Genomic DNA, 8816 nt, shown 5'->3' with positions numbered 1-8816 from the left:
AAAGATACATGCACCCCAATGTTCATTGCAGCACTATTTACAATAACCAAGAAAAGGAAGCAACCTAAATGCCCATCGACAGAGGAATGGATAAAAGAAGATGTGGTACATATATACAATGGAGTATTCCTCAGCCATAAAAAAGAACTAATGCCATTTCCAGCTACATGACTGTACCTAGAGATTATCATACTAAGTGAAGTGAGTCAGACAGAGAAAGACAAATATCATATGATATCACTTATATGTGAAATCTAATTTTTAAAAATGATACAAATGAACTTATTTACAAAACAGAAACAGATATTGAAAATAAACTTATGGTTACCAAAGGGGAAATGTTAGCGGGGGGAGGAATAAATCAGGAGCTTGGGATTAACATACACACACTACTATATATAGATAGCCAACAAGGACCTACTGTATAGTACAGGCACCTCTACTCAATATTCTGTGATAACCTATATGAGAAAAGAATCTGAAAAAGAATGAATATATGTATATGTATAACTGAATCACTTTGATGTACACCTGAAACTAACAGAACATTGTAAATCAACTATAATCCAATATAATTTTTAAAAATAATAAAAAACAAAATATTTCTTTTTGAAAGTCAAAGAAAGAATATCATCTTCAGTTCAATGAATTACGCCTAACATGATATTCTAACAGCAAAATTCATTAAAATTAATAAACACTGTCTGAATGTTCATGCATCTATTGAATCAATGACAGTGGGAGTCTATAAAAATATTTACTAATTTTACTCAAGTCTGTAAGGCACCAATGATGGTTATACACGTAGAAAACACAAAAGCAATATTAAGTATACTTTTTAATTTTAAATAATCTAGTTATATTTTTAAGAAATTACTAATATAACTATTGCAAAAAAATAACATTGTTTGAACTTCATTTGTTTTGTTTTGATTTTAATGATCCATGAAATATTAATTTCAGTGGTTATGAGTGTTATCACACTTCTATGATTCAAAGTTCAATCAATCACAAATCAAATCAGGACATCCAGAATGTGCTCGGTTTTTTGTTTGTTTAGAACTTCAGTGTCGTTGGGACCCAGACCACATCAACCATCATAAATTGCTGACCACCATGCTTCAGGTCATATTCATACATACCTTGGTCCTGGCTGTGGACCCTGCAGTGCCCTGTAAACTGGCTCTCATCCTTTAGCGTGGTCTGGAAGCCCCTGGAGAACACAGAGTTAGACCCAAGGATGAGAGTGCCTTTGTAGAAGTCCAGGAACCCTGTAGAGTACTTCCAGCATACTGTTGGAGGAAAAAAAAAAAAAATGAGTTTGGATGCACTAGAGAGGGTAAAAGGGACAGTCTGACTTTACCTGCATAACCCCTCCCTCAAGGCAGCACAGATTAGTGCCAAAAGAGACCATCTTGGCCCATGATTTCTCACATGGAGAAAGTGAAAGCATATGAATGAGTACTCAGATTCCCCAGCCAAGTGAGATGCTGCCCAAGAGGCCCATTTCTTCTTCACCCCAGATTCCCCAGCCAAGTGAGATGCTGCCCAAGAGGCCCATTTCTTCTTCACCCCATCCAGAGAACTGAGTCACGAGCAGCACTACTTGGGGTAGGGAAGATGCTGTGAGAGTGGCAGAGAGGAGTCTCAGAGGGCCTTAGAGGGACGTGGATCCGGATCCTGTTTACTGCATCTTGGACTCCATCAAGAAGCCTGCCCAAGAGCCACTGGGGAAGCCTCACTGTGGATCTACCCAACTGGCCCATGGGCACCCCTAGTGCTCTGTGCAACTCACCACACACACCCCAAACTGTGTGGCGAGCTCCTTGTGCACACTCCTGATGGAGGCAAACAAGCTTTGGCAGATGGCTAGTGAGCACTGCAGAAAATCAGTCTCAATCTGCAGGCCAGGAAGCAACCACTAATTTGAGCTCTGGCGTCACCACTGGGAAAGCAAAAGGGAGGCTAGCAACCTGCCTAGTGTGTTGCAGGATGGAGAGAAGGCACATAAGCTTAAGAATTCTGCCACAAGGGGAAGCAAGAAGTGTGAGGCAGGTGCATCCACAGAAGGACTGAGAAAGCCTAAGAATTCCTAGCAGGCAGTGGGAAGGTATTTCTTTCCTAAAATCGGTCAGTAAAAACTAGAAGTGACTGTTACTTCTAATGGAAGGACAGCTACTGCAAGAAGTACAAGAAACATAAAAAATCATGGAAACATGACACCAACAGGGGATCGCAATAATCTGCTAGTAACCGATCCCAAAAACATCCCTGATAAAGAATTCAAAACAGCTGGGGTTTTCCCTTGTAACGAGAACTTCTAAGATCCACTCTCTTAGCAACTTTAAATATACAATACAATATTAACTGAAGTCACCATGCTGTACTGTTACATTCCCCATTAGTTATTTATTTTATAACTAGAAGTTTGTTCTGGTTCTTTCCTGTCCTTGCCCAACCACTCGGCTGCACAAGGTCAGAAGGGCCCAGCCAGCTGCTGACCCGCCATTCTGTCCCGCTTCCAGGGAGGCCAAGAAGGCAAGGGCAGGGCTTTCCACTTCCCAGTTGCAGGGGTCCCGGCGTACTTCAACCGGCGAGCGCAGGTGCGCGCCCCGGCAGAGCGCAGCGTGGGGTCCAGTAGTGGGACCCCTGCCCTCCCTCCGCGCCCCCCAACACCCCGCAACCCGCCTCAAGGCTGCGGCGCAGGCGCAGAGGCGCCACCCCTCCCCCGCCCCGCGAGCAACAAGCCCGAACGCCAGCCCAGCTGAAGCCGAAGCCTGAGCAAGACGCCAGGCAGCAGCGAGCCCAGCCTCCTACAAGGGGACGGAAGGGGCCGGAGCCCGAAGAGGAAGCACAAGTGCCACTACGCAGGCTGCGAGAAAGTTTTGGGGCTGGGAACTCACACAGGCACACGGCCCTTCGCTGGCGGCCGGCAGCACGGCTTGCCGAAGTTCGAATTCCGCGCCTCCGGCGAGCTGGCGCAGCACCGCCTCACTGCGCACGCGCAAGAAGTTGCGAGGCCCACCTGTGGGAAGCTCGTCGGGCGCAGCCGAGGACCTCCAGAGGAAGCTCGCGCGCAGCCGCACGGCTTTCAGCCCCGGCGGGACCCACACCGTCTCTCTCCCTTTACGACTACAGCCGCTCCGACCTCAGCAGCACCACCGTCAGCGCCCCCAGCTCACCCAGAGCGCCGCCCGCTTGTGCTGCCAGGCCGCTGGGGCCGATTTTCTGTGGCAGCACAACCTACGTCAGCCTCTTCTGCGAGCTCCGCGCTCCCCGCCCCTCATCCCGTGGGCCCGAGGCCTGAGGACCCTCCCCGCCTTGTTACCGCCGTGGGGAGGGGCTCTCCCTTTCTCTCGGGATTCCGTGTCGAGAACTTCATGAAGTCAACAACAATGAAAACAAGTTTCTTCACCTCAGGGGTCAAAGTAAACTTGTAAAACAACAGCGACAACCGCAAAAAACACCATGCGCAAAGAGCACAGTACACATACCCACGAAGGTGAGAGTCAGCGGTGTTGAACCCCGCTTTCTCAGGGATGGACGTGTTCCAGGGGTCGGTAAGGAGGCTCTCCGCACACCCCACCCCACCCCCACCCCCCGCTCCTGTTGCCTTACTAGGAACATAGAATGGCACTCCGGAGTTTCCGAGAACACACTGGGGACACGGCCCCAGGCCACTGCAGGTGGAGTTGAATGTCTGCCCCAAGGGTCAGTGGATGGTCACTTCGAAGCAGATATTTGTGCTCTCAGGGCAGATCCCTAAGCTGGGGGACCCTGCGTCTCCCTCTTCTTGCCCGCCTGCCCAGTCTCCAGCCACCACTCTAGTGCCCGGCCTGGCTCAGAATGCAGACTGTTCTGAAGGACAGGCCGCCTCAGAGGAATGCCTTAAACCATGGTGGGCAAAAGGAACACTCCCTCTGCCCTCCATGGCACCCTGCCTGTCTTCCTCTCCTGGACCGTCTCTCTGGGACCCCTCGGAGCACTGGAAACAGAGATGCAAACTCGGGTTGGGTAGACGATTGTAGGAGCCCATGTCCAATGTGTTAAGTCCAGGCCACCCACCTGACCCTCAGCCTACTTGAGGTTCAGTGTCAGCACAGGGACACCTGCTACTCTGAGTCCCTGTAGAAGGCAGATAGGGACCTTACACTATTGTTCCACATGGATGTTGCCCTCATGGTCACCACCCACCCCTACATCAACATCAAGTTGGAACTTGTGTCCCTAAGCCATGAGCACAGCCGTGCTTATGCCCCTCCAGCTGTGTTCTGGGTTACCCTTCCCCCCTCCCTTTTTGGTAGAAATTTGCTTATCACCTGAGATACGTGGAGACATCTTGGGGTGTCACAAAAGAAGGTGAGGAGTACTTACCTAGGGATCAGTTTGCACAATGCTGAAGAAAGGGTCAGTTTTCAACGAAATGATGCCCAACAAATGTGATTCAGAAACGGGTGATAAGCAAAGTTGTAGATTGTGCCTGGGTCTCAGTCTTCTGTACTAAATGAGGTGGGGGAAAGCAACAGGTTTCAATACTTATGTTTAGCCAGGGGGAAAATAATGTTGATCCATCCCACTGTGAAGTGGGATCCAGGAAGCTGCAGGGAAAATGATCAAAGCAGAAAGGAGCAACATCTCAAACATGGGGAGTTGGCTTGATCATTTGTTGACCAAAGTTACTTCCTGGAGAGGATAGAAACAAAGGGACCTGGAGGAGGGACTTCCCTTTATGATTGTGCACATTGTCTCCATTACTATTCCATTTCCAGGTCCCAAGGAGGCAGCAACTGGATGGTGCACAATTCCCACCCATGGGTTGGAAAGGTGAGCAGAAAGCAGAATTTGGGAAGCTCTGAGTTCTTGCCAAGCATGGGCTGTGTGGTAAGGTCATTTAAATCCTTGAAAAGGCACCTAAGAAGCTGAAAGAGGTTGTCTGAAGCCAGGAAAGTTGAGAGTGAAGTTCTGTCTGTTGGGAGCACAGGCCCAGCCCTGTCAAGATGTCTGTTGTCCTCAGTAGACACCTAGATTTTTCTCTAGTCTCAGAAAGTGATTAGGAGATGCTCACTGTCAATCTGAAGGTCCCAGAAAGTGCTTAGGAGATGCTTACTGTCAATCTGAAGGAGATGGAGATTATGGAGTAAACCAGTTTGAGAAACTACTTTCTTCATAGGCACTAGCCACCTTCCCTTCTGGGGGCAGATGGTGGGGAGAAGCTTAAGGTCTCACTGGGGGTGTCTAATGTCAGAAGAAAAGGAGGCTATGCAGTGACCATGGAAGGCCCAGAAAGCTCAGGCAAGGACATATCTTCCCACACTGAGCTCCACAAATAAAACATTAATGAAATAAAGGGGGCTAAGAAGAACAGGTAGAGGCATGGTCTGCCAGATTTTCACCCTCTCACCCATATGCACACATACATGCACATATACACCAAGCAGGTGATGAGATGATCTAGGGTTGGCTGCCCCACCCCAGGAGTCTGTCGGATGGGCAGCCTGACTGCAGATTGTCATTTTGGTCTAGCACAGTAGCAGGGTGCAGAGTAGCAGAGGCAAGTGAGGTATGTGTGGTGGAGGATGGAAGCCACTGAGGACTCTGGCACCAGGACCTGGACTTTCAGACTTTAGACCTGGATGTTATTTCCAGAAAGCTCTTTTAGTTGCATGAGCCTATCCATATATAATGCATGGGTTCTTGTTCTTAGTCTGAGAGGATTCCATCACAAACGCATCTGAAGGGGATATATGCAACTCCAAAACATTATACTTTCAGCCCTGTGGCTGGGGTGGGACCCCATTGCCATGGTAACTGAGTGTGCCAGCTGATAGACCTCTTGTAGTCCACTGAAGACATGGGCTGCTGCTTCTTTTGGCTGTTATTAAACCCAGCTGGCACAAGTGGCTGGACCTTCTATGGCTGTTATTAAACCCAGCTGGCACAAGTGGCTGGACCTTCTACTGCTCCTCCTCACAGTCCAGAAAAACCTGGTTTATGATCTTGTCCTCCTCAGGGGAGATGAAGTTCTTGATGATTAGGTACTTGAACTTGAGTTCCCAGGTCTCCTCATTCTGTGCCTTCTGCAGGTCCTGCTACATGCAGATGTACTCATCATACTGGTCCTGGATCTCCGCCTTCACTGCCTGCTGCTTGGCATGGAGCTTCTCGAGTTTCTTGGGTTTGACTTCTGCCCCAGAACTACATGATCTCTTCATCTCAGATCACCACCTCCTGCTGTATTTCCTGCTCCTGGCATTTCTGCTTGGCAGTCTCCTCACTCTTCAGTTTCAGTATCTTCTGCTGCTGTTTGGTGTGATCCATGACGTCCTTGCCCCAATGGAGATGCTTGCTCTCCATGGCCTTGTACTTGGCTGCAAGCAGCTCTGGCCTGCTGTTCCTGCCGTAGGTCTTCCAGCATCTCCTTCATCTCCAGCAGCTTCTACTTCTCCTCACTCACCAGGCTGCAGTCATCCTCTACTACTTCTGCACCTGCAGGTAATTATCCATGTTTTTATCCAAGGCTAGTTCCAGGAGGCTGGGTAGGTGGTAGTTGTTGTTATTGTTATCCTGCTCTTTGGCCTCCCAGACCTTGATTACTGGTCCTTCATGGTATCCCACCAGGGCTGACATGCTGCTTTTTATGCTGCTGCTTTTTATGCTATAGCTCTTTATGCTGCTGCTCTTCCTCCAGAGCCACTTTTCCAGAATCTTCTTCTCCAGATGAGATTTCAGGTGGGTGATTTCCTGGAATTCTTACAGCAGTGTGTCCTTGGGGTCCTCGTGCACTCAGAGCTTGTTCTTGATCTTCTTGGCTCGGTGGGCAAAGCTTGGTTTTGGAAAGGCTCTCGTTGTAGCCAGTAAGAAACTGGCCCCAGTGTGGCTGCCATGACCACCTGGTCATTGACCCCTAGCTTAACTTAGATTGCCTAGAAAATAGAACCTGAGGCAAAAATATAATGTGCTAATACTTTATTAAGGGAAAGCTTATAGCTCCAGGGAAGTATCAATAGAAGTGAAGGACAAAAGGGACAGGAAAGAAAGAAGGGAGAACAAAGAGAAGTACAATGCTAAACAGACTGCAGTTTATGGGTTGCATGTGGTATGTTCAGAGAGGTCATATGAACTACTGTTTCAGATGATTTCTTGCTTTAAAAAAAAAACTATTTTAATGATTTGAGATATTGCCTTAATTATATCCTTAATTTTTTTGTATATTTTCATTAGCCTCTTTTTTATTGTGTTCTATGGGTCTGTCTATTTGTGTGGTACCTTGCACACTTTTAATTACTAGTTTAATTGGATATATTTGGGCTAGTCCATCTAAATATTTTGCTCTTCTTTTGAAGAACTCCCTAAGGTAGTTGTTTGCTCATTTTTTCCCAGATGAATATTAGCATGGATTGTCTAATTCCATTTTCTTAAAGTTTGTATTATTTTAGGATCACGTTCATTTTGGAAAGTAAATAAGAAGGACCTGAATCTTTATGACATTCTCTTTGAAAGACTGTCATGAAAGTGCTATATGACAATTCTCCTCTATTCTCGTTTGTTTAAAATGAAAATCATGTAGTCTCAGGATTCTTGTTTAATGATTTCAGACTGGGCTTGCCTTGTGTGGCACTACACTTCTCATGGAAATCAACTATGGGTTGTTTGGGGCAACTCTCCTCATTCTCCTTAGATAACAGTATTACCAGGTGCTATGGTCTAAATGTTTCTGTCCCTCCGAAATTCAGATGTTGTAATCCTAACCCCCACGTGATGGTATTAGGAGGTAATTAGGCCATGAGTGTGGATCCCTCATGATTGAGATTAGTGCCCTTACAAAAGAGGCCCAGAAAGCCCCCTCACCCCTTCCACCATGTGAGGGTGTAGCAGGTAGATGGCTATCTAAGAATTAGGATGGGAACTTTCTCCAGACATTCAATCTGCTAGTGGCTTGATCTTGAATTTCCCACCCTGCAGAACAGTGAGATACAAGTTTCTGTTATTTATAAGCCACCTAGCCTATGGTATTCTGTTATAGAAGCCCAAACAGACCAATACACCATGATATTCTATTCATGGGCAGTGGCATGAAGTAAAGCAAGTGGAAACATGTAAGATCACTTAATTTCTAGCATTGGAACTAGCATACTGTCACTTCCAGATATATGACATTAGCCAAAGCAAATCATAGTCAAGCTAGAAGTCAGATAGGGAAGTACACTATGACCACTTTGAGGCCATTGTGTGAATGCAGGAATAATTGAATATTGGATCAAAACATTCAATACACCACAGTCTGCCTCCTTGGTTTCAATTATTCATGTCATTCCTGCATGTAAAACACACTCATCTCCATTCCATAACTACCATATGTCTCATCTAATCATGGCATCAAGTTAGAAATCTAAGATATTGTGAGTCTCATTGGGTGGAATGCAATTTCTCTTGGTCCATAGACCTATGAACTAAAAAAAATTATCTGTATTACACATGCCCTATATAAAATGGTGTACAGGGAAAGAATACACACACAATACACACTCTCATTTTACAAAGGAACAGTTAGAGACTCATAACAGTCATTACTCTATATTAATTTTGAAACACTAGGCAAGTGTTACCAGGTACCCAGACTCTTGGGTAGTGGATATTATTTGCTTAGGCATTCAATTCTAAATCCTGGGATGATTTCCCAGATCCATATTTTTAAGGCTCTTGGCTTGACATCATGGAAAATTTCCTTTTCTATCATCTTACACGGCCACTTCTAAAGAATGCATCAGGGTGTGTGTGTGTGTGTGTGTGTGTGTGTGTGTGTGTGTGTGTGTGTG

At 46.4% G+C, this 8816-nt stretch overlaps 1 pseudogene; it reads right to left on the bottom strand.

Annotated features, from left to right (window-relative positions):
* Positions 1–5451: 5451 nt before the first annotated feature.
* The window catches only part of LOC114902418, a 30025-nt pseudogene continuing 26660 nt past the window's right edge, over positions 5452–8816 (bottom strand).

The sequence above is a fragment of the Monodon monoceros genome, unplaced genomic scaffold (assembly GCF_005190385.1).
Source record: "Monodon monoceros isolate NGI ecotype Baffin Bay Population unplaced genomic scaffold, NGI_Narwhal_1 Super_Scaffold_20, whole genome shotgun sequence".
NCBI classification, from domain to species: Eukaryota; Metazoa; Chordata; class Mammalia; order Artiodactyla; family Monodontidae; genus Monodon; species Monodon monoceros.
The sequence above is the reverse complement of the archived record's forward strand: the minus strand, read 5'-3'. Positions and strand labels throughout refer to the sequence as shown.